The sequence below is a fragment of the Salarias fasciatus genome, chromosome 2 (assembly GCF_902148845.1).
Source record: "Salarias fasciatus chromosome 2, fSalaFa1.1, whole genome shotgun sequence".
Lineage (NCBI taxonomy): Eukaryota > Metazoa > Chordata > Actinopteri > Blenniiformes > Blenniidae > Salarias > Salarias fasciatus.
The window spans coordinates 1,468,780-1,495,755 of NC_043746.1; the positions used below are offsets into that span (position 1 = coordinate 1,468,780).

The 26,976-nt window shown below is 47.5% G+C and overlaps 1 long non-coding RNA gene across 1 annotated transcript in view; it reads right to left on the bottom strand.

Annotated features, from left to right (window-relative positions):
• Nucleotides 1–24,916: 24,916 nt before the first annotated feature.
• LOC115398708 (uncharacterized) overlaps nt 24,917–26,976 on the bottom strand; it is a 3,381-nt gene continuing 1,321 nt past the window's right edge. Inside the window, exon 3 of the long non-coding RNA XR_003932592.1 lies at nt 24,917–24,928. This is a non-coding gene — a long non-coding RNA (uncharacterized LOC115398708). The remainder of the gene's footprint in view (nt 24,929–26,976) is intronic.

Here is a 26,976-nt window from a genome sequence, read left to right on the forward strand (position 1 = left end):
TTAAAAATGCGGTATTTTATTTCTTTGGAGCTGCATTGTGCCTGAGGAAAACCTTACAAGGTTGAAACGTCGGGTGATTGTGCACGCTGGGGTTTTTTTTTCGGGGGGGGGGGGGTGTTAAGTTTCGTTTTCCCTCGTGTTTTTTTTTCCCTTATTTGTCTTCTTTTTCATAATAATTTGGTCCACGTCCCGGTCCACGTCCCGGTCATGTCCTGGCGCTGCAGCCGCGGACATGACCAGGAAGCTCAGCAGGGGGGATGAGAGGTTTCCCTGGACGCCGGGGAGATTCCGGTGGGGATCGTGGGGGGAGGCATTCATACAATTAAAATATTCATGTTCTGACTCAATAAAAAATACTTGTTCTGTAAATAGTTCCTTTACTATTGTGACCAAAAATATTCAAATTTTATTTCTGAGGCTTTTGTGTGAATAAATAATCATTTATATAACTTTAAAAATATTCATGTTCTGACTAAAATAAAAAAAACAAAAATCTTTACATTGTATCACTGAGACTGTTCTGTAAATAGTTTTCAAATAAAGAATCAATATAGCAACTTCTGAGCAATCCATATCAATTTCAGACTTAAAATAGTGCAACAATTTCTGCTCCAGCCCGTTTCCAGTTAAACCACGCCCACTCCCGGTTTAGACCCCCCCCCCCCCCCCCGAGTGCAGATATGGATACAGATAATTTGGATGGGTAAACAGATACAGATACAGATAGTGGTGTACTCGCTCATCCCTACTGAACTCCTTTGAGGCAAACTGTCAACAAAGGTGTGGATTCTGGTTCAAAACAACCTAATATGACAGCTCGGTGCTTGTAGGCGTGTCGTTTGGGTTCTACACATTATTTTCAGCATCCTGCTTCGTTTGCTGGACTTCAACCTAACGCAGAGTTGACGTTGTTGGCATTATCCCTGTAGTGACAGAGGACAGTCACTATGTCGCCTTGGTATCCCCTCAGACGGGCTGATGTCTTTCTGCTGAATGTTTAATGTGTTGGGGTTTACCCAAAAAACTGCCACTGGTGGAGCAGATTGAAAATCCACACCCTGGAGCAGTGGGGAGTCCAGCACAGGTGGACCATCAGCCAGACCATATGGAAGACCACATCCACCAGCTGAGGCCCCGCTACACCAAAAAACCAAAAACACAATGATCTGCTCTGGAGACCCAGACCAGTGTCGAGGACGACAGCACTGCTTTGTGGTGCTCAGCTCAGAGTGGAGAGGAGAGGCTTCTGTGGACACTGGAAGCAGGCTCTGGAGTGCTGCTGTTTCCTCGTTTTTCCACTCTCTGCCAGAGAGTGGCGTGATCCCACACAGCTGGACGTGTTGGCAGAGGAAGACATCAAACCGTGGAATGTTCAGGCAAATAAATCTGTTTGGCAACAAAGATAAAGGCAACATTCAGTATGGGAGAGGTTCTGTCCAAAAGTCGAAGCTGTGGGAAAAGATGTCAGAGGACTTCCAGTGAAGAGCGGAGGAGTCTGCTGATGGGAGCTAAAGGCAGCTCGCTGAGGAGACGCTGGTCACGACACAGTAACGGCGGCCGGTTCTGGACATCGTTTTCCAAAGTCGCCGTGTGAACATGCAGCACTTCTGAAACGAAAACGCAGAGCCAGTGTGTTTTGAACTGAAATGTAGTGGCCTCAGTGTGATGGAGGATTTATCAGACCAGGAGCGAGAGACCGACTGGAAACCACAGCGCTGAATCTGAACCTCTGCCTCTGCAGCAGCGGAACATTCACGTGGGCCCGGTAGACACACGCACACACACACACACACACACACCAGAGTTTCCCCTACATACACTTTACTTGGGCGGGCCGCCCAAGTAGATTGACACCCGCCCAAGCAGATTAATGAAAAAAAAAAAAAAAAAAAACGCGCGGTCTGTCTCTCACACTGGGTGTCAGGCTCGCGCACCCCCGTGTACTCTGATCTCTGGACACATAGCATGGAAGCATGCTAGTTTAGCCGCTACCGGCTACAGGCTAACAGCCTGCAGGCTGCAGATTAATGCTGGTCGACCGTCCCGGACAGTAAAACTTATAATCAGCTGATTGGCTGATTTTTCCTGCAGAAGCTCCTCATGCTGTTTTATTGAGCAGGCTGTATGTTCTGGTGTTGTGTTTGTTTATATGACGCTGCGTGTGCAGCTCCGAGTCCTGCTCCGTGTCTTCTTCTCTATTTTGGAGTTGCTGTGTCAGAGTGACAGCGCCATCTGAAGGCCTAGCGGATGAACTACATCGTTTTGAGTCCTTGTTATGTTGCGTGGATGTACGTAGATATTTCCTGAAGCGATGTTGTGTGGACAGGAAACTGAGAAGGAGATTGTAAACAAATAAGTTGGGCTCATTTGTAATTCAGGGACAGGTAGACGTCCAGTTGTGTTCCATTCTCAGCTGCTCAAAACACCACATCACACTGGAAACATCTGGAACCACGGAACATTAATAATTTTCTATAGTCTTCCAGTCATCGGATTTTCCCTAAAGCCCACAGAGAAGACATTTACATTACCAGCACAGTTCTGTCGGATTTGGACGTCTGTTGCTGTGAAAGTTAGGATACATAGATATGTTTTGTACCCTAATCTTGATAAATGTAATAGCATTTCAAGAAAATTGACCCCATTTAATGAGAAATAAAATAATAATGTTTGCACAACCTGAGCCCACAGTAAGCTGTCATAAATTTAATCCAGTACAATAAAAAGCTTGATTAAATGCCCCCCCCAAGTAGATAATTATCGTCCATTTATCGTTATCGAGGTGAACTGCTTAATATTATCGTGATATTGATTTGAGGCTATATCGCCCAGCTCTAGTAAGTGATTTAAACCATAATGCATAAGAGCACAATGTGAATAATTTCAGTTAATTTTCTTGTGCTCTTTTGCATTATGGTTATGCAAGTTTTTTTTCTCTTTCAGATCAAAACTGAACTGAGGAACAGGCTGCAAGGGGAGCATCTTGCTGCATGCATGCGCATCAGCATAAATGGACCTGACCCCCGATCCTTTCCGTACCGAAAGGCATTGGAGATCTTTTTTACTAAACCAAGAAAAATGCTCTGACACAAACTGTCAGCTTTGCAACTAGCTTTGCAAGTGGCTTTAAATGGCTATTTTTCCTTCATTTTTTTTTTTTATTTCGCTTTTCTTTTTGGTTCTGTTTATGTTAAAGCAGGCTTAAGATGTATCTAGAATAAATAATACATGGTTCATAAACCAGTTTGACTAGGTTATTGTGAATGCACTTATCAAAGACCGCAACGTCCTCCTACACCGCCCGGCCCACCACCACAAGTAAATTCTCAACCTAGGGGAAACACTGCACACACACACACACACACACACACACACGGAGTCATTTTGCAACTATAACAGCCCCTTATTTGTGTATGTAAGCAGATAGTCATCAAATCCAAGAGGCAGATAGCAGAAAGATAACAGCTTGCAGGATGCATTGTAATTCCCCGCTTTTGTGTTGCTGCAAAAAAAAAAAAAAAAAAACAAACAAAAAGAGACAATAGATTAAAAAGACTGTCATTACAAACGGAACGAGAGGATGAGCTGTGGCTGGGAGGGAACAGGAGAGCAAAGTCAGATGGGAAGGAAGGCGAGGCGGCCGACAGTGACCTGTCGTCCTGGAGCGTCGCCCTGCAGCACGGGGAAACGCATTCAACACACAACACAGACCATTTGGAAGCTTGTATAATTCTCTCTGTGGGTGTCAATTAAATCTCTCAGCTCTGTCAACAGCACACACACACACACACACACACACACACACACACACACACACACACACACACACACACACACAAAAACGCACTCATTCTCTTTCAACAGCTAGTGCTTCGTCAACACCGGCTGGCTTGGCAAGCAGGAGAGAGAGAGAGAGAGAGAGAGAGAGAGAGAGAGAGAGAGAGAAGAGATAGGAAACTGGTAATATGAGAGCATGAAAGCACTGCAGGTAAGGAAACACTGCAGTTACACACATACACACCACACACACACAGACGTTGGGTTTATTTCAGGTGTTTATCTGGGTCTGTGTGTTGCACAGGAGGCACATATACGTGTTAATGCGGCGTTATATCACCACCGCCGAAAGCCTCCACATTCCATGTCCAATAGGAATCCTCTGTCCTGGAGAAGCCGTCAGCCGGCAGCACTGGCACAGCTGAACGCAGCTCCTCCTGTTTGTTTTCCAGACACGGTGCGTCCTGTGACCCGAAAGGCAAAATCAGCCTCATCCTGAGTAAACAGCTGCTCGGTGTCGGCCGACTCCCTGCTGAGGTGTCCTGACAGGAACGGTGGAAACGGAGAACTTTCGCCGTGTCTTGGGAGTCATTTACACAACAACGGTGGTCAGAGCTGCTGAACCAGAAACGTTTTGGACCCGGTGGAGTCTGCGTGGAAATGGGACCAAAGCCAGATTAGTGAAAAGCTGCGGCTGCGTCTGAACAGCGAGGCTGTGGTCGACGAGAGGAGGCGGACAGCAGCAGCATCTTGACTCTGTCCATGTTCTCCTGGAGCTTGAAGTTTCGTCGTTGACAGTCGTCCTGACAGCAGTCCAGCCAGACGGTCGGAGTCTCATCCATGACCGGAGTTCATCCTCGACCAGGTTCCACTGCGAGAGCGACTCTCGCACTGGAACCTGGTCGTATCTTGTGGGCAGGTCAGAAGGTGCTGGAGCTTCTTCGTGTTTAGGGTTGACTCTTCACAGAGTAATCGTCGCCGCCAGTCGAAGTGTTGGGCTGGAGGTTCTCGAGAAGCACCGGGTTAGCGAGGGGTTCCTGTGATCCAACTCAAGAAGATCAGTTAAAGCTACAAGCAGAAGGACAGATTGAGTCAAACCCGGCTGCCTCTCACCAGACAGCTCTGACACAGTGAGCCGATTTGGACGGATTTGGTCCTCAGGTCCAGGTGTTGTGTCTCTCTCACGGTATGAAACCGTCAGGTTTATACTCTGTACAGACTACATATTTGAGTACGTCCACACAGTCTTACCGGGAACATCTGATGAGTTAGATACGGGTCTTTCTTCTGGCCTTGGCGGAAATGGGCGGGTTTGGGTTTGTTCTTGTCTGTATGTCAACAGAAACCTATTTAAAAAAAAAAAAAAAACAAGAGCGAGAGATGCAACGCTGTGTTTGGACGTTTGCACGTTTGAATTGCACTGCTGGCAAGTTAGCCAGTGAATTAAACAAAATGAACGAACAGAGAGAAAAAATAACCTTCTGGTAATCCTGTCACATATTACCAGTGGTGAATTGACAGATGTTGGGGTTTACGATTGGTAATTGGGAATAAATTACTAAAGTATTGATTACTGAGAGTAATTGATTACTTTAAGTAATTTAGTTACTTATTAATTTGGGTAAATTTTGATTTACCAATTAATAATTGCAGGTCATTCACATTGGATCACCAATAACAATCAATTACGGCGTAATAAACTGTTTAAAGTGAAGCACCAAGTAATTTAACCCAACATCAATTATTATTAATCAGAATAAATGGTTATTTATTCATTAATAATGTTGAATAATCAGCGATTTGGGGAATGGAGTAGACCACAGAGTGATTTAACCATTAAATTATTGATTAACAAGGTGTTATTAATTAATCAATAATGCCACAAATTACCAATTACTGGAAATGGGTAAATTACAGAAAATGAGCTGAGGGAAGTTGTGAATTATGCATTAAATAAACCTGTGGGTTATTTAATTGATAATTCCGGGGCACCACCTCGTCAGAGGAACATTCATTACCAATTTTCAGTCTCAAAAGATGGAAAGATAATTTAAGGTGGATGTTAATCTTTGGATAAACAACCGTTAAATTATCAGAGAAGGTGTGAGATCCAGCATAGACTGTTACAACCAGGACATTTGTCACAAGACCACCAGAAAGAGAAGCATGAATCGTTCAGTTCAGTTAATGAGCGTTTATTAACAATGTCTATCACTAATTAACACATCTAATAACTCAAACAGAACATTAAAAAACTTGCAAGTTGTGTGTGTGTGTGTGTGTGTGTGTGTGTGTGTGTGTGTGTGTGTGTGTGTGTGTGTGTGTGTGTGAGAGAGAGAGAGAGAGAGAGAGAGCCTCTGGAGACGCACAGGAAGGGGTGTTAACCCGTTCGGAGCGTGGCCCGGTTGGGTCGGCTGTGTGGTCTCTCTTCCTGGAGGAAGAGGAGGTGTGTGTGAGCGTGGGTGTGAGCGTGGGTGTGTGTGTGTGTGTGTGTGTGTGTGTGGGTGTGTATGTGGTGGAGCGGCCACCCGAAGCGACAGGAGGAGTCGATCCTGAGTCACTCACGAAGTAGGCGTGACTCGGGTCACGCTCGGGTGTTCGTGAATGTCCAGATCGCTGACGAGTCGGCACGTGGGAGTCCGCATGGCGTAGAGAGAGAGAGAGGGGGAGAGAGAGGGAGAGTCTCTCTGGGTCCCGGGTCTGGGCTCCGCGAACGGAGTGAGAGCGGGGCGACGGTCCCTGTCCGGCTTCCCCGGGAGGGGTAGCGGGGAGGGGCGGAGTGAGAGAGAGAGATGGAGAGAGAGAGGTGCGGTGATGGAGCGCTCGACGTGCGTGCGTGCTCTGGATTCGAGGTCTACCGCGCTGGTTCAACTCACTACTCTCGGGTTAGTAAAGAGGAAAGGCGGAGAAAGATGAGGCTGTCTTCCTATCTCACACCACAGACGCAGGGCGAGCCGGCATCCTGCGGGTCTGATCTGTGAGGAGGAAGCGCGTGCTCGTGAGCGTGCGCACGGGAGCGCACGAGGAGAAAGAGAGAGAGAGATGAGGAAAGGAAACAACAGTGCATATATCATGAACGGCTTCAGTCCTGGTTCACAATAAAAACACACAAGCATTGAGTCGTCGCCACTACCTGAGCTGTCTGCCCAGGAACCTCTGTGATGAGGGGTTTGAAGCAGCGGCTCTCAGCCGCGGTGCGCGTCCTGTCCGTTGATGAGGTGAGTTCGGTGGGGCGATCAAAGCCGTCGCTCTGATCTCGGTCGGGTTCTGTTGCGTCCAACAGAACCTCAGGCTCTTGGAGGGGTCCACGTGGAGGAAAAGAGGCGTCCGGTTCTTCAGTCCGGGCCCTCAGTTGGTTCTTGGTCGGCTGCGGGGGAGGAGAACGGAGGAGCTCTGAGCCGCGGGAGCTGTAGCGGTGCAGTTCCTGCTGGTGTCTTCGGCCCTGCCGTTCTGCTCCGCTGGGAAAAGGGGTTCACCGGTGAAGGAAAGATGGGCCCGAAACCAAAACGTCCCGGCCAGCGGGTCAGTTCGGTACCGGGTTTAGTCCGGGGGAGAGACGCGCTGCGCACGTCCTACCTAGGCAGAGGCTGTGTTCGAAACCACATACTGCCTCCTGCATCCTTCCATACCCATACTGTCCACACTGCATCCTGCTTACTCAGTCCATCAGACAGTATGCAAAGCGTTTACACTATAGCATACTACATAATAACCCACGATGCATTGCACTCCTCCCCGAGCCGAAATCGACCTGCTAAAGCTGATTTCACTTTAGCTCTAAACTCTTCAAATGTACAACTTCATCGAGATTTTTTTTTTATCAGGCAACAAAGTGCTCGTTTAGAGCCGAGTGTGTCGTTCATTTGTCCGAATACCAACCGTTTAGGATTTTGTTCGGACGAATTCGGCAAAATGAGAGCCAGCTGCAGTGAGCGGCTCCAGCATAGAGGTGTCAGAGAAGCAGGGAAGCAGGAGAGAAGCAGAGCACACACGAACCCTGACCGCCACGGGGGCCCCCCGCCGGGCACGGCGCCCAGCGCCGTGGCCGTGGCGGTCAGGTCCCCCGACCCAGCGGCCCGGCCTCCAGGCCCGGTTGGGCTTTGGCGACGGGCGACTGCGGATCACGCCGCCGTCCGCCCCCGCCACTCCGACCGGCTCCCTGCCGACCCGCTCGACCGAGACGCGCGGTCTCACCCAGCGGTCCTACGGAGCGGGCCCGCCCCGGGCGTCGCACCGAGTTGGTTCCGGAGGCCCGGCAGCGGACCCCCGGCCCCCAGGTGCGGCGCACTACCCCCGCGGCGTCCCCGCCGGCGAGCGCAGAGTTTCTCACACCCTGCCCCCCCCCCCCCCCCCCCCCCGCCCCCCCCCCCCCCCCCCCCCCCCGCCCCCATCACCACACCCGCCGGCCGCCAGACGGCGCAAGCTCTGTCTGGCGCAACCGCTGTCCGTCGCGTTGCATCTTGGGTAATTTCAGTATGAGTAGTGAACACACGATGTCTACTCAACATTTCTGGCGAATCCAGTATGCATCCGGGAACTTCTCGCATACTCAAAATCGCATACTGCCAGTGTAAACGCACTGCATACTCAATCAGTTAGTATGAGTAGTAGGTAAGCATGCGGTTTCGAACACAGCCAGAAACTTCAGTTGAACTAATGATGGCGTCCTGTGACTCTGTTTGACTGGCGGGTGGAGCTCCCGCCCCCAGGGTCTTCGTCGCCAATCAGACGGTGATCTGGGTCCTCCCTCCTCTGCTCTGGGGAGGAGCCTCACAAGCGCCCTCGTGAGGTTGGCGGTGGTATTGCACCCTTATCTGGTTTCTTTGTTCTGTGAGCCTGAGCACATGGTGAAAGAGGGCAGCCATTTCAGGTTCTGTGGGACAAGATGGCGGTGGCCTCCTGCTGAGAGGAAGAAGTTCCTCTCCTTTGTTCTAGAGAGCTTCAAAGTCTGCTGCGTCTCCACCACAGCAGGGGTCATGTCTCCTCTGTGAAGGGGGACAGTATTCGCAGACAACATGACTCCGGGTCATGTCGTGAAGGGCCTGTGGCCTGCTGAAAAGGCCTGGGTCCTTCACATTAATATTTCCATTAATGCGTCCCCAACACAGATCAGAGCTGGTTCTCAGGTTAGATTCCTTCACTAGAACTGAGAAGCAGGGCTTCACCTCCATGGCGTGTCTGCTTGTCTGCAGCAGGTTTTGTGCTGCTTTCAGCAACATGTGACCTTGTGACATGGTCCTGGGTCTGCAGTGCAGAGTTGTCGTCTAGTCATGTGGAGGTGGCGTCCGGCTCCAGACAGCAGGTTGCCTCAATCGAAATGTCCTGAATGTTCTGCACAGCTTCAGGCCTTTCATAAAAGTTAAGAGTTTTTAAAGCTACATTAGCATGCGAGCTTTGCACGATCGCACATCTCAGATGTTTTTCCTTGATTGTTTTTGAATTGCAAAGCTAGCCTCAAAACTCCTGCATTGCTTTGCACAGAGTTAATGATGAAGGGCTAATTGGCCAGCGAGAACATGATGCAAATGGCATTTCTTCTGTTAATGGCTGGTTCTATGATTCTGTAGCACTGGGTGATCTCTGAGTACCGCCTGTCATTCTCACAAACACTGTCAGAGTAAACAAAGAACGGAGGATTGAGTTTCTTCAGTGAGAGCCATTTTTCAAACACAATACATGATCTACTCGAGTAGATGAGAAATTCAGAAGTGCTCATCATTCCGAATGACATCCATAACGTCCTCTAACAGATATGATTGGACCTGGACACAATCCAGCGTGATCACAGGAAGTCCCAGCTACACAGGCTGCTGCTTCCTGTTTCCTGGTGCCAGGCTGTCTTTGCCTGGTGGCTGCGGCGTACGGTGTTCATGTCGTGTTCGTTGGTTCACCTGTGTTTAAGTGTTGATTGTCTTCCTGTGAGCTCTGTGTTCCTTGTGCTTCTGTGTTTGGATTGTTGGACTTTTCAGGTTGTCGTCTCAGTGACATGGTTTGAAGGCTGCTTACCTCCTCTTCCTCCAAGGCTTCTAATAAAGAAAGCTGCTGGAACGGTGGCGTCGGACACCATGAGTCACTGATCCCTCTATTAAAATCACAACAAGCATTTCTTCCATCTTATTCATAAAGCATTGCAGAGCTAAGATAAGCTTAGCATTCATAACCCATCTGCTATTTGACACAAAACGAATTTAAAGAACGCCCTCAAAATGAGTTGGAAGTTGAAAGTGTTATTCATCTCCCAGCGTTTCCCCAGTCAGCCCCGATGTGTTTTAATGCAGTTGTCTAAATGTGCTGCAGAGTGGAAGCTCCATGAGAAACGGCAGAAAGCAGCGAGTCCTCGCAGCGTTTCCAAACCCACACAGCTTGTTTTTGCGTGACCGAACGTCGCAGCAGGTGCTGATTCAGTTTGCGCTCTGTAAATGAGATAAACACGAGGCAGATGATGAATGCAGAAAATACTTTGATGAATTCGAGCCGCTCCGGATAAAAACAGGCGGTCCGCAGAAAGCCGTACCGACAGCGGCGGGGGATTAAAAACTGCTGGTTTCCATTCCGTTTCAGGTCACAGTAAACCCACTGGTTTGTCCCGGTACTCTTCATGAGGAGAGGACTGCAGCGAGGCCCGGACTGTTGGTTAATTTTAATGATGTGTATTCACCGAGGACAGGCAGGGGGCTGGTTTAGATCCTCATTAAATACTCATAAGCTGCTGTAATCAAATTAAAAATATCACCAAGCCAATCACCAACATCTTGACAGCTACCAGCAGAGCGGCTATTGCGGCTGTGTTCCCACAATGTGCCAGCCACAACACAAGCACCACACAAGTCTTCCTTACGTACTTACATGCACTGTGCATATGGACTGGTAATGGAAACGCTATCGGTTTTTCACAGGGTGAGATATTAAAATGATCGGGGGGAACAGGTTCGGCTTTCACCAAGCTTAGGGACTTCGGACCCAGGAAAACGCCTGCTCTAGCTACTAGAATTCAAACTGCTTCTGCTTCTCAGCTGGTCAATAAAGACTAGCATCATGACAGAAAGATGGATAAAAAAAATGAGGGTTTTAACGTGTTTGAGTTCTGCTGTGGAGAGATAGGATAAAGCACAATACAAGCAGTAAATGACAAGCCATACCCTGGGGTTGGACGTGTTGAATTTTACATCAAATAAAGGCTTCTATCAAAGCTAACAGAAACGGTGAGGAAGAGAAGTTGTTCAGAATTTTATGCAGAAATGGTACGATGCTAAAAATATTAAGGTTGTAATATCAATTTTATTGAGATGGTCAAGATTTCATACTGTGGGTGAAACCAGTTAAAAAGCAATGCTGTTGAGGCAGAAGAAGAAGAAGTTCTGCGTTTGTCCTGTCAGCAGCCGTCTGAGGCTGCTGTTACCCATGAAAACAAGCTCCAGTAACATTAGTTATTATCTGTTTAGAGCCTGTTTACACAAAAGCAGTAATGAAACGTTTTTGGGGTCCAAACAAAACGTTTTGAAAATGGTTCCCAGGGTGGAACTTCACAAAAACACTGGCACTACTGCTACTGTCATCACTCCTCCATGGAAGCAGGGAGAAACAGGTTCTCCGGGACGGTTGGTGAGTGGAAGAACGCTTTCCTCCAGAGCGTCAGGCCGGCCTGGGGAGTCTCAGAGCTGACGGTCACCTGGAGTAACAGTCCAACGTGGTCGCCTGTCGCCGAGTGTCCTTCCATCGTTAATGTTTGTAGTGTATTATTCTCTGCTCGCTCGTGTGTGTGTTGCTTCATGACAAAACCAGCAGCCGTCACCTGGCATGGTGGCTGTATCCTTCTCAGCACTTCTGCCAGTTCCGTCCTGTTTTCAAAATGTTGTTGTATGAATGCAAAAATGATGGGATTTTATTTGAAACGTGTCAACGGAGCCTGACAGTCAGAGTTCCAACAGCTGCTTCACTCTATTGTCTTTCTCTTTCTACCCACATTTATTTCCTTCACTACCCGTAAAATTAAGCACAACCAAAGGAAATTATTCTCTTATTTTCTCCATATTTGCAACTCTCCCATAATAAGATGATAATAATCCACACTACTAATAATAAGACAAAAGAAACGGCACAGATAATAGACTCTTGTTCTTCATTGGCTTTTTTTCGCAGCAGTAATCAGAGCTATTGCACCGTGAAATGAATAACATTACAGTCAGAGGTTCGGGGTTCTGTTGGAACCTGGTGAGATATGTGGAGAAACAGGTAGGAAGTGGCTCAGTTAAAACATTTAAACCTCAGGCTGCTTTTCTCTTTACCACTGAAATGCTTCTTGTCACCCTGTCAACATCTGAAGAGCTCTCCTCCACCTCCTTCAGAAAGCCTTTGGTTGTCCTTGATGTCAAAAAGTCATTTCAAAAGTTCCCCTCAATGTTTGCAGATAAAATCTCCTCCACTGAGGGAAGTGATGCAAAAACAAAACTCATTGTCCTGGACTGAGTGTCCCAACAAATGTTGACCAAAAGCACAGAGTTGTCGGTCTTCTGGTTATCACCCGACCTTCACATAGCTCATAGAAATACAAGACCAAATCGAGTGGAAGCAGTCGGAGAGAAATGATCACGACCTACATGGACAGTGAGGACGTTGTCCAACATGAGTCAAACTGTGGACTACCCACATAGATCCTGTACGCTCACAGGACGCCAACGGCAAAAAACCAGATCAAAGATAGTAATTTCACTTTTCAATCTCAATAAACCAATTTTAATGCAAAATGGATTAATGCACACAACAAATTGTCCTGATATGCTTCCTATCAGATACAATTAGAGAGTCTGATTGTTTTCCTCTTGAATAGTGTCATATTTATAAAGAACACACATCTGCATGATGAGCAGCATCCAGGCAGGATTTCAGCAGATAGTTTCTGTCAAAGCCAAACAGCTTTTCTCTGCTGATGACTTTCTTTTCTTTATAATAATAATAATAATAATGCATTGGTTTTATATAGCGCTTTTCAGGACACTCAAAGACGCTTTACATTGCACTGCATTATTCATTCACACCATGCTGGGTGGTGGTAAGCTACTGCTGTAGCCACAGCTGCCCTGGGGCAGACTGACGGAAGCCAGGCTGCCAATCTGCGCCATCATCCGACCACCACCAACCATTCACTCTCACAACTTTCATACTAGGCAAGGTGGGTGAAGTGTCTTGCCCAAGGACACAACGACAGTTTTACGCCTGCGGGAGCGGGGATCGAACCGCCAACCTTCCGGTTATAAGACGACCTGCTCTACCAACTGAGCTACTAGTAGAAACAAGGCTTGGTGGCAAATAATGAATGTATTCAGTTATCAACAAGAAGCCAAGTAGTGTGTGGAAGAACCGGGTATTGCTGGAACAGCCTGGTTTGATTGATCTATTGAGATTTGAAGTCAAAAGAAAGAGGAAATGTATTCAAGATCATCTATTTTGTCAATCAACACGCTCCATAAGTAGGCAGACGGAAGACTTCAGGTCAAACACCGCAGTGGGACGAATCCTGTTCTTCACCAGCGCTTCTCCCACGTCAGCCTGCATCATGGCGTTAGCCACCCATGATCCCACAGGAGATCAAGGCGTTGAGATCAGGACTGCCGGCAGGCCGACCATCCTCTCTACTCCCAAACTGTAACAATACACTCGCAGGGGGCAGGTGTGGCGTTCCCACAGCGTCGAGGGATAGAACTGCCGCTCGCAGGGCGGAGCTTCTTGAAAGTCCCCGTGAACGTCTGTGTTCTCCCTTTATTAGTGTTTATAGCAAATCGTTCTCGGCATTTGTGTGTGTGGTTTCATGACAGAGATGAACAACAGCACTCACTAGTGGCCCAGCAGGGGAACTACACTGTTTCCAGTGCTTCTGTCTTTTCATGGCTCTACAGTAAAACCGTTTGGCTTTGGGAAGATTTAGAAAAAGCTCAGCGCTCCTGCCCATCTCAGAATGTGTTCCTTAAGAACGTGACATCCTCTACAATGAGACAAACAGAGTTTGATATTAGATTTATTTCCAAGGTTTGTTCCTCCTTCCTTTCTATCCATAACTCATTACTTTCACCTTGAAGGGAAAAGAGTTTGTTTACCCTCCTATAGGGAACTATGCCACCTTTGTGTAACTGAGCTGTTTCCCACGTAATTATAGCAGGATGCCACTTACAGACAATGCACAAAGTGCTATTGGAAATGCAATTGGTTTCTATTTAGAAATTAAACCCCTTCAAACTCTCCTCCCTGCTGAAGCCAAATCCAAATAAACACTGTAAGCGCTAAATCTGTGGTGTCAGGAGTCTTTGAGCTGCCTTCAGCAGAGTCCACATTATTACCAGAGCTGGCCCGCTGCATGTCCTTGAGGGGCCAATTCATTAGTTAGCTGGAAAGCCCAATCAATCACAATGTATCTGGGAAGACTGTACGGATCATAATTCAGCGCAGGTAACAGCAAAGAGAAGAGACGAGGGACCGAGACTCTGGACAGACAGACAGACAGACAGCATACAAGACAGACTGGCAGGCTGAGAGGAGAGGAAGAGCGACGGCTGCAGCTAACCGGAGACGGTCAGGCCGATATCCCAGGAGCTCCTCATTGTCCGTGGTCATTGGAGATCAGCTGTCTATCAGGAACTTTGAATGTCCTCCTTAAAACCCAGCAGAGCTTTTATCGTGGTTTTTGTTCGGTGGCATTTCAGCCATTCCCATGGTACCGTAAACAGTTTGGTTCTGTCACAGATACTAAGTCTGATATTAATATCAAAAATGCAACAGTACTGTCGAACATATGGCACATCTATAGGTTCCATAGTTTATCATGTTGAGAATACCATTTTTACTGGGTACTTCTCTCCAAATGGCCGTGGTACTGTGGAAACTACGGTGGCATTCAGTGACATATCGCCACAAGATACAGTGCTGCTGTAAACATACTGCGGTTTGGTCAAAAAGTACCAGTACACAGTGTACTGCAGTGTGGAACAGTCGCACAGAACAGGCTGGGTCTTCATGTTGTTAGAACACCTAACCTCCGTTGTACTCTTGTCATGCCTGCAGTGCCGTAGACGTTCTCCGGTGAAAGACTATAAACTGTTCATCAGATGAAGAAGTTCCACTGGAGCTAAAGCACCGAGGGCACCACGGATGTTTTTACAACACAGCTGTGGGCGTCGCCTGGCATTGAGCAGGAAGTGATAACGAGCCAGACAAATACATCAGTTTTATCTAATATCACTTTGTAACATTAATTGCTGCTGGGCTGCATGTTGGACGGCGCCACGGCGGGATCGTGAGCTATTGATTAGTGAGGATTGGACCAAAGGAAAACCTGTGATGTGATCTTCTGGGACTCCAGCAGAGGAAAACAAACCATGCGCGCAAACAAGCATGCAGCCTCCAGAGGTAGTCCCAGCGGTCCAAGTATGTCTCTTCCACTTGTCTGCAATTGTTCCCCTGCCTTCATTGATCTCTCATAGATCAGTGTAATAAAATAGAAACAGGTGTAGGTTTGCACGGAGAGGAAGCAGCTGCACATTAATCACAGCCCCCTCGTGCTCCGATTCACACCCACAGATTCTCCCCAGCTAGCATGAATTGGTTTCACAATGATTTTCAAGGCTCGTCTGTCAAATTACGAGGGATTTAATGACTTTCAAGGCTTTCAGCGGCTTAAATGTGATGGTTCAAAATGTCTGTGATTTCAAGCTCGAGTGGCTGAAAGTAGATGAAAGCAGCAAGTTATGCATGTTCCCTCCAGCAGGTTGTCGAACTAATGTGTCTCTTTTCAAGTACATTGCATGATTGAAACAGAATTTACAGAAAGGGCTGTGAAACAGTCAGAACAGTAGCAGCTAAATAAGCGCTAGCTGCTGTTGTAGCTCCGTATTTGACCTTGTCCACATTTATTCAAACCTCCTTCATATTCACCAACACGTTTTGAGTATCACCCTTCAAAATACCTGATGAGCGCTATCTTTACTGAATTACTGGGTTTATTTATTAAAACTAAGCTGCCTCTTCACCTAAGAAACGCTGCATTGCTGGCTCGTTAGTTAACTTAACCAAACTGGAAGCGTTGAAATGAAATGTAATTGTTAGCTTTATGAAATAAATACGGTGGCAGTTAGCTTTAGAGGTTATTTCTTTGGACTGGCCCCGACAATGTTCCTGAAATGTTGCGTTGAAATCTTCCAAGTTTCCACGAAGACTAAGAGTTTTCAATGGCCCTGAACACCGCCGTGGTGTAAACACACACACAGAATGCAATGAAAGTTCAGTGTTTTGACTTGAAAACAGGATCGTCTGACTGGAGTCTCAGTCCAAGTGGTGAAGCAGGTTCAGTCAGCTTCAGTAACGAGCAATGACCCGAAGGTTCGGAGCAGGATTTGAACAGGAAAATGAGTTTTAAAGCGAAGATACTGGGAGTGGTGTATGAATAAATTAGCGTGTAGCTGATATTACGCCCGGTACTATCCTACAACCTTAACAGTTTGGTTCACTTTAGTCCTAGCAGGTCATCCTAGAAGGTATGGCTTACCTGCCTAATTTCAACAATTTAAAGAATATTCCTGTATTTTTCTAGGTTTCAAAACACTTGATGGAGAAAAATATCTGCAGTCATACAATAACACATAGTTTCATGATAATGCTGTCAAGGTTGTCGACCACTGAATAACTATTTTCTTCACTTCAACACTGGTGGATGTCAAATTGATAGCAGAAAATGTAATAATGGAAATAAATAGTAAAAATGAAATTTTGGGTTATTTTGTAACTCCTGGAGAGTATCAAACATGTCAGTTCTGACCAGAGCAGCATGAAGGAGGTAAACGTAACATCGCCGAAGACAGCCAACACACCACCTTTCCTCTGAGGAGCTTCACTTTCCTGGGAACAGAGAAGAGATAAATATTTGTGGATGCTAATGTTGGTGAAACAGCTCCAAGATGTCCTTAAGTAGACCCCCAAGGCTATTCGCTATCTGTTTGGGAAGTTTAATTGACAGTGACTTTGCGAAGTCACAGTGTGATCTTGTCCTTTAAGTGGTTTGTATTAACTGCAAATAGAGCAGCATGCAGTGGAAATCAGACGCTGCCTCTAATGAATCCAGTAGGAACTTTCCTCTGCTGCAGTCGCTCCGCCATTTGTTTTCCTCCATTAGCTTCCAGAGCGTATACCGACAGCACGAGGTCGAGCCGGCTCCTGTGCCGCCGCCCCCCTGCGTGAAGACATTACACGCTCCAAACCTCCCAGAATTAGCTGTTGGTAAAGAAGGAAATGGAAGTTCTCTCTGCAACTTGCAGACTTCCTCAAAAATAACTCCTCCGAGAAAATGAAAGATGAGGTTTATATTGGGTTTGTCCCCTATTGTTCTCATGAAACTGCTTTCATCCCAGGAGAAAAAGTTGGATTATTTCACTGTAAATTGCAAAATATCACAGAAACTGCTGAAAATGGACACAGTCAGGGCTTCTGTGTGCCTTGATGCTCATTATTTTATGAATCCTGGGCCAAATAAAGAAAAAAAACCTTCTGCTGAGAATCTTTTCAGTGTTCTGGAGATGTGAAGTCGAACACAGGAAGCCCAAAATACCACAGCTGCTGTCAAAGTCAGTAATATTTAGACATCGCCACAATTTTTAGGACGTCGCTTTTGCAGCACAAGGGATTTTAAATAATAAGATCACAATGTGCTCGATGTGTCGGCTTCGAACTGTACACCTGAACTGGATGAACCACAGCATAGCTTTACAAACGTCCCGGCTGTGTTCATCCCTCAGTATTCAATGTACAAGCAGCACGTAAAAGGTCCGGACTGAATTCCAGATCTGGTGTTTGTGTTCAGAATATTGTTCAGCTCTTCAGTGTGGGCTGTCTCTTCACGATGTGCTTCAGGCGCAGACTTTCAGCTTTAATTTGGAGGGGCTGATGGTGCCATTAATTCACATCAAGAGTTGATCTGAGCAGATTCCAAATACAGAAATCACACTGAAGGAAGGGTGCTCTGAAGAGATCACACTCCTGACGACGCGACAGCATCTCGTTTGCATGGAAACCAAACGACAAATGATGGAAACTTTGTAGTTTTCATTGACACTGATTCATCCAGGTTTTGGTAAATGGAGGACCACTCGTCTCGTCTCACTGGACTAATTTGTGGAAGACGTAAATAATTCTGATGGAATTACTATTTTCCAAATATTTCAAGACCTTGGTAAAGCTCAGGTGAGTCCAGTTTCCACTGTGATAAACACCATGAAGATCAGCTGTGGTCTCTCCAGCTGTGGCTACTTGGGTCAGATTAATCCGGTTTAATCAATCCAGTTAAATACGGATCCAAATGAAATCACTTCCATCTGATTAGACTAGCCCTCTTTCAGGATAGAGCAGGCGTGACCCTGTTGACGATCTGATTACATGGAAACACCACATCAGATTGTTTCCAGCTGTTTGAGTCTTTTACGCTTCAGTCAGGTAATTCAGCATGTGATGCCTCACCCACAGGATGCTGGGAAAACAGCACCAGGGACGAAGCACAGCTGGTGTCAGACAGTACTGGTGCGGTTCCTTCACCGACCGGAACAATCCGACTCCTCAGTCTGAGACTTCCTCCACTCTGACAGAAAAGGTGAGCACGGAAACACGACAGATGGCAGACGGTCACATGACCGAGAGCAATATTTCAATCTGCGGAGACACTCCAGAGAAGAGATTCACTCAGGGGGGTCACACTCTTAACTACAACCGAAGGAGGACATTTTGGAACCATCTTGATGCCATTTTCACCGGAGACACAAGATGAAACCGCAGCCGACCACTTTCCCTCTGTCCTGGACATTTCGAGGTTGATTCCCCTGCAACTCCACCAACCAGCCATCGCTTCATATCTGCACTGACTCCTTCTGCTTTTTAAGCCTTGAATGATGATAAATCCACATTTTTACAAAACAAAGCACACTCTCATCAGAACCAGAACAGACCGCGCAAACCGCGACTTTCAAACATAATAGAAGGATACGTTGGGAAACCGCATGAAGCTCAGAAGTTGTATTTATTCCCTAAACACAATCACCAGTTTGACACAAAGATTAGCTAGTGACGCAGTGGCTGCTGGCCTCACGCGCAAGCTAGCAGGCTGTAGCTGCCAGCTGTTAGCTAGGATTCTGCATGGTGTGCAAAGTGTGAATGAATAATGAATGGGAGAAGATATTTGGACTTTTTTAAAGGATGTTGTACCTTCACTTTTGTGGCCTGTTCCATTCGGGGGTTCCACTAAATTGAGCTCAAACTAAAATGAGTTTGTCGTTCCTGGTCCACGCTGTGTGAAACATCCACATCCTCTGCACTCAAAGAAAAACAGACGGGTTCTAGTGTGAGACATACGCAACATTAACGCAATCGCGCAGCTGAGCTTCATTTCAGGTTCACCCAATTATTCTGGGAGAGGGTGTCACATTGTAGAAGGTGGATATCTCATTTTGTTCAGGAACTCATTATCCTTCTCAGGCTGGAGACAAAAAAGGAGGTTGCTTTCAAAAGACGGAATCTGGATGAAAACTGAAAATGATTTAATGGTGAGCAGACTGTGGCCAAACAGACCCCGAGGGGCTGAAGGAGGATTTAAAGTCTCACATTATATAGTTTTTCAACAATTCCACATTGGTGTTAGAATTCCAACATCACTGAACCCAAAGAGTGTTTCCCCAAGTCAGCTTCAGTCCTGAACGTCAGCCAGTCTGAAAGTCTTCTTTCTGCGTCTGGACCGTTAAATGCTAATGAGCTGCGTCTGGCCACGCCCACTCCACGCCTCTCTCGGGGAGAGGATGCAGGTTTCGCTGATTAGGGATGGATTCTGGAATCAGCACCGGTCCTCAGCCTCACCGGTTTCCTGCACTTCTGTGTGTTTATGTGGTGATAAATGTTCAGTTGTTGCTGCAGACGAGTTGCTAACTGGCTAGTGAGCTAACGGATGCTAGCATGCTAATGGTACTGATCTAAAGCTCTTTAAAATGCTGCTCTCCTCAGGATCGAGGAAAAGTCTTGTTCTTAACCAGGAGCTTCCGGAAGTTAGATTTCCCGCCGCACCGAGCGGAATCTGAATCGCATTTCGAAAAATTAAGCCATATCGAGAGCATTTTAGTCCCGTTTGCTCTGTTGACATGCTAGCTACTGACGGCATTATGCTATTGTGGGTGCAATGCTGCATTCAGGTCCGGCATGGAAAATTCTCTACAGTCACAAGGATGCGTTCAGGCACTGAAACACGGTACCGTTATGGACGTAATTCTGTCGGTACTGATAAAAGTACCGAATTCGGAACTATCCTTGTTGATGCAGCCAATGACAGAGCAGCTGCCGTGCTTTGCTCCTACCTCTGCCACGTCTGTTTCCTCACAGCAAGGATAAAAATGGCGCCCTCTGGTACAGAGGGCAGAGCTCAGGCACCTATGGGGGGTCAAAGGGCGTGTCCACCACCAGAGGGACGGGTTGTTTCTCTGCACGACGCCATGAAGCTGTTTGAGCTCACTTTGAGTAAAAGCTGGAGCCAGAGAGGGAGACTGAATGACAGACTGGTGACTCCAGGCCGGAGGGACACAGCTTACGGTCAGAAAGCCACGAGAAGGATCATTCAGAGAGTCGGACTGTGTCAGAGCGAGCCGCTCTGTGAAGAAGCGTCCAGCCGGTTTGGAAAGTTTACACAGAGCTGCTCGAGTTTCATGACCTCAGGGGAGTGAAGACAAAGCAAATCCACCTGTGCCACAAGCAGGAGAGCACCCGAGACCCGCTGCAGTCCGGCCTCGGCCGAGGGGAGATTCCCGCCGACCCGCCGCCATGAATGTCGCTAAGCGGCGTGAAGACGGCGCCGCGCTGGTGGATGAGTCCAGGTTTAATAAGGCAGCTGGTGGGAGGCGGAGGCGTTGTTTCCCGCTCATTGGGGGAACGGTGGGTAATTCCAGGTAACCGTGGAGACGCCGTCTCTTTTTCATCTGGCCTCAAACGGCCGTCCGACCGCAGCCGGTGCCAGGAGCTGCCGTTCCCGAGCACACTGCTGGCGTCCGGCGCTCGGCGGACCCGGACCGCCACGCCTGCACGTCTGCCGACTTCAGAAGGTGTCAAGGTGGAAACAGACCAATTAGAACAAACACCACTGGAACTGAAAGAGTTCCACAACAAAGTGAAGCTAATTATGGCGTTTCAGCATCAAACCCAATCTGAGATGAATATCTGAGCTGTTGTTTAATCTGCGTTCACCCTGCTGGCCAGACCGATTTTATTACCCTCACATTTTCAGTTTTTCTTGCATGTTTTGCCTCATTTACCTCAAATTATTTTTGTTTTCCACATTGTAAAACACACTGTTGTTTTCTCTCAAATCCACTCCTCCCGTTGCTGTTTAAATATGAAAGAAGCTTTCACATCTGTTCCCAACCTGCACAGCCAGTGGAGCTCTTTTTTTTTTTTTGGGTCATATTCACAAAGAATTCAACGTTGCGCAAAGCTAATGAAGTGCAAACTAATGCAGACCGGCCAGCATAAATTACCATAGCATTTCCACAGCATGCTGGGGGATTCATGAGTCACCAAAAGAAACATACAGAATAAACACTGGCGTGATTCTCATGGAGAGAAATACAGTGAGAAATTCTACATTTCTCACTTCGTCTTCTGCTTTTGCCAGATGCTCGTAGCCTCAGTAAAAGGCCACATGCTACATGCTAAGTCCGTTCATCCTGTCTACTGGTCTGATGAGGCCAGGATGACGGTTATGCTCTGGTCTGACGGATGCTTGAAATAAACCTCCAGAAGATTGTGCTGAAATTCAGAGAAAACATTGATTCTTTTCACAAATTCCCTAAGAGTGGTGGACAGAAGACAGCAAGAGCTGAGCTGAGACACTGATGGAGCTGATGCTAATGAAACGCATTGAGTTGACTGTTCTCTTAAAATAGTTCCAAAACAACCTAGAAAATTAAACTTTACAGGTTTTATTTTGTTGTGGTCAGAATATGCATGATCAAAATGTCTATAATATTATATATTACAAGTACTAATACTGAGAATTATGCTCTGAAATAAGGTCAATTTCAGTGAAACCTTCAAACATCTGAATTGTTGCTTCAGACATCCTTCAGACATCCCAGTTATACAGTGGAGGTAAACGCACTGCTTCATTTTTTAACACATTGTAAAATGAGATAGAAAAATAATTAAAAAAAAGAAAGGGGGGGGTTAAACTTTTTTTTTTAATTAGTAAAAAGTTGCTACTTTTGAAGGAATTCATCAGCCACACCTTTCCTTGGATTATCTAGTCTGTAAAACCTTCAGACACGAGTCCAGAGGCGGGATGGGAGTTGGTGGTGGAGGAGATGTGAAAGCTAAAAGCTGGAGGTGAAGAGCTGAATAGATTCCAGGAACACCAGAAATAAACCACCAGAGAAGAAACATGGTCCTAAACAGATCAGCCAGAAGGTATTTGGAGACAGATATGAGGAAAACACATGAAGAGGGTGATCCGCCTCAAAAGCCTTGTTTTAGAGTCAAGACACCTCGACAGCCTGGAACCCGGATCACTGACATGAGTGTTTGACAGTACAGCAGCAGGAACTGTGCATCAATTAATAAATAAATAAATAAATAAATAAATCCACCAGCAGTTCAGACGTCACACTGTGACAATACGATCAGTCTGAAGCTACGCAGAATAAGGTTCTGGCAGGACAGGGTTAGAAAGGCGTCGAAATGTGAACTTTAACCATTCTGTGCATTAATTCTGAAGTTGGAAAGTTGTATCAACTTCTTTTTTGTTTTATTCATGAGTGTAGAAAAATCCCTGAAATGCAATGCTGTGAAACACTTTTTCTGTAAGCAGAGCAGCGACCGAGCACTTGGAAGAGAAAGCAGTTTAAAAAAAAAAGGAGCTGACATTTGTGCATCAGTTTCCACTGCAGAGGAGAGAGAGAGAGAGAGAGAGAGAGGAGAGAGAGAGACAGAGAGCAGTAGAGAGAGAGAGCGGGATCTCCTCAGCAGAGCTGCTCCTCTTCATTTAGAACAGAAAGCAGAAATGCAAGGAGTGAATGAGTGAGGAAAAAAAAACTGATTCATCAACAGTTTTCTCCAGATAATCGGCTCAGTGCAGCGAGTCGAGCAGACAGAGCAGGAAGCAAAGAAAGACGTAGAGTTCAGACGCTGACCCTCCGCCTGTTTGGAGAAAGACCCTCATCCTCCGTCAGCCAGGCCAAAAGAGTCTGAGGAAGAACGAAGAAATGAGTCCTCTGAGAGCAAATGTACGGCTGCACCATGCTGATCACGTGATCACCGAGTGATGACGACGTGATCCGAGATCCAGGAACTCTGGAAGCATCTCAGCGTCACCGTGATGATAAAGCTCAGCTCTGCTCTGCAGCCTTCAGCCAAATTACCAATAAAAGAAAAAGAAAAAGACTGAAATAGTACAGACGTAGTCTTTCAATCAGGGGTGTCAAACATGAGGCTTGTGGCCCAAAACCAGGAATTAAGAGGCTCCAATCTGGCCAGACCACTAAGGAATTTTAAAAGTCTTCAAGAAATCAATATATTTAAAAAACAAAAAAAATCCCTGGATTGAGCCTCTTGCAGGCCTGTTTTGGCCCACGGGCCTTATGTTTGATACCCTTAAAGTAAACATGTATTCATCTGACGAAACACACACAATGTAACTGACTGGTTTCCGACCCGGGAATAGAAAATTCACAGATACAACGCGGAGAGATGGCAGAAAACGCTGAAAATCAACAACATCATTTGAATTAAACATCGAGTGTTGCTGATTAACAGGTTTTTAACAGAACACAGTCGTTCACGAGTCACTCAAATCCACTGAGAATGCAGCAACAATATTTCAAACCTTTAAAAAACACATTTGAACAAAATTACATCTCCGAGCTCCTTTAGATTTCACGAAACGTGGGACATGCCTGTGTTTCAGCACGGGTGTGAGCTTCAGCTCCACTCAGAAAACAGTAACACATTTTATCCAGTTCGCTGAATCTTCTTGCATCAAAACGCGTCCTGGTGGTTCACAGGCCTGCAGACAGGCCAGCACCCGCACAGGAGGCAGGACCAGCAGCGGACCAGACCACACCTCCTGCAGGGTTACTGAGTCCAAGCGCTGCAGCCATGAAGCCGTTTGTCCAACATTTCCAACATTTCCACCACTGAGAAAAACCTTTATGATCCACACACGTTAATCCAGCAGACTGCAGCAGACCTAACGAGCGTCAGCTGATTCAGCAGCATCGATGCAATCCTCCTCAAACACCTAAACCTCTGTTTCATCTGGACGTTCACTTCCTGGTACGCTGGAATCCGTGTGCCCTGAGCAAAAAGGACATTATAACACTCAGCACTGATAAACTACCACATTCCCAGCATTCTTTAAGAATCTGACAGCAACTACTGATATTTGAAATACAGCAAAAGCATCAAATGAAATTTTTGGAAATGCTGTATTTTTTGTTTTTTGTGTCTCACGAGCTGCAATACCAAGAAATACAAGAAAGAAATGTTTCAGAAATCCACAATATATGGATGATTCATATTTAACATTCATGCTGTCCTATAATTTGACTTTTAGGGGAATATTGTTAAAATAGACTCAGTTGGTTTTTGGAAAACCTGGAAAATGAGGTCATTTTCTTGCTTATTAAAATTAAAGTTGAAATTCACATCATTGTGTATCATTTATCTGGGAACAGCTGTTTACAGCTAGTTATTCATTTCTGGATTTAAAAACAACAATCATTGAAAAGTAAGAATGCTGCAGCATCTTTTTAATGTAATCTCAATTTAGATTTATGAAAAAAAAACAGTGAGAATGTTCAGTATGTGTTGAGCTAATCCTTCAGTTCCACGGGCTTACCAGCACACACTGCCCCTAGTGGCCACTCCCGGTATTCATCCCCATCCCGACGGGGCTTTTGTTCCTTCAAATGAGCATGAACTGAGCCAGCCCCGCCCCCGCCCCCGCCCCCCCAGCCCCGCCCCCATCAGAGGCCAGTCACAGCCGGGTTTCAGCGGCTCAGACCCGACTGCGGCAGGTGGGGCGCTGGCAGCATCGGACAGTGAGAATTAAACATGACCTCGGAGCGCCGGTCAGTGAAACGACAGTTTCTGTTTTCTCTGTGATGAAACTGAAGAAACTGAGAACATGATCGCTCAGTCGATTACTCTCAAGAAATCCAGCTGTTTGTCAGAAACAAGTCAGACGGTGGAGGATTCAGGATGAGTGGACTTATCGGATTCACTTCTCTGCCCACGTCCCGTTTTTAGTTCAGAACTGCCAAGAGTGTTCATAATTAATGAGGACGATTCTCAGGCGTCTGGATGAGTCATACTCTTCTCTGCTCACTCTCCCAAAAGCTAAAAAAAAGGTTGGATTAACAGAAAGGGCAAAATCTGTGAATATTTAACCCCGGATCTGGAACGGGCCATGAATGTTTGATAGGCGCCTAAAAACAGACGGAGCCCCCGATGCCTGCAGGGCCCTGAGACGGGAGGTGAGACCCTGCAGGGCCCCGAAAGGGGGGGCCGGCACTGAGACAGGAGGTGAGACCCTGCAGGGCCCCGAAAGGGGGGGCCGGCACTGAGACAGGAGGTGAGACCCTGCAGGGCCCCGAAAGGGGCCGGCACTGAGACAGGAGGTGAGACCCTGCAGGGCCCCGAAAGGGGGGGCCGGCACTGAGACAGGAGGTGAGACCCTGCAGGGCCCCGAAAGGGGGGGCCAGCACTGAGACGGGAGGTGAGACCCTGCAGGGCCCCGAAAGGGGGGGCCGGCACTGAGACAGGAGGTGAGACCCTGCAGGGCCCCGAAAGGGGGGGCCGGCACTGAGACAGGAGGTGAGACCCTGCAGGGCCCCGAAAGGGGGGGCCGGCACTGAGACAGGAGGTGAGACCCTGCAGGGCCCCGAAAGGGGGGGCCGGCACTGAGACAGGAGGTGAGACCCTGCAGGGCCCCGAAAGGGGGGGCCGGCACTGAGACAGGAGGTGAGACCCTGCAGGGCCCCGAAAGGGGGGGCCAGCACTGAGACGGGAGGTGAGACCCTGCAGGGCCCCGAAAGGGGGGGCCGGCACTGAGACAGGAGGTGAGACCCTGCAGGGCCCCGAAAGGGGGGGCCGGCACTGAGACAGGAGGTGAGACCCTGCAGGGCCCCGAAAGGGGGGGCCGGCACTGAGACAGGAGGTGAGACCCTGCAGGGCCCCGCCTGGGGCCGGCGCTGAGACCCTGAGACAGGAGGTGAAACCCTGCAGCGCCCCGAAAGGGGGGGCCGGCGCTGAGACCCTAAGATGGGAGGTGAGACCCTGCAGGGCCCCGAAAGGGGGGGCCGGCGCTGAGACCCTGAGACGGGAGGTGAGACCCTGCAGGGCAGAACGACAGCATCCAGACACAGCTCCACTTCCAAACCTGGCTGACCTGGAGAACGCAAGAACCACACGACAAGACGGGCGCCATGTTCCACACGGCACCCAGCAGGCTGCACAGCACAGCTACACTACAGCTACACAACATCTACACAACATCTACACTACAGCTACACAACATCTACATCTACACATCTACATTTACACAACATCAACATCTACACATCTACACTACATATACACTGCATCTCAATCTACACTGCATCTGCATCTACATCTATGCAGTATCTACATCTACGCAGCTACTCAAAATCTACACAGCATCTACATCTACACATTTACATCTAGTCATCTACACAAAATCTACACATCCACATCTACACATCTACACTACATCTGCACAACATCTATAGCCAGGGCCGGCCCGGGCTTCAGAGGCGCCCTAGGCGAGCCCGAGACGAGCGCCCCTTGGGAGCGTGTTTTTCGAGCGGTCCCGACATTTGTTGAGCGGGGGGGGGGGGGGTGCGCTGGGGAGCGATTCCGAACAATACCGATCAGTGCCGGGCAGCGCCGAGGACGAGGAGCGCAGTAGTGCGTCGGACCGCTGCACAGCGGGCCACACGGAACACAGAGCGTCGTGGCGCCCCTTGTACGACCGCGGCGCCCCCCTCGGGACGTGGCGCCCTAGGCGGCCGTCTCGTTCGCCTATGCCTAGAGCCGGCCCTGTCTATAGCTACACAAAATTTACATCTACGTAACATCTACACAACAAGCTTCGCACACTGAGCAGCAGAACAAGGCTTGGAT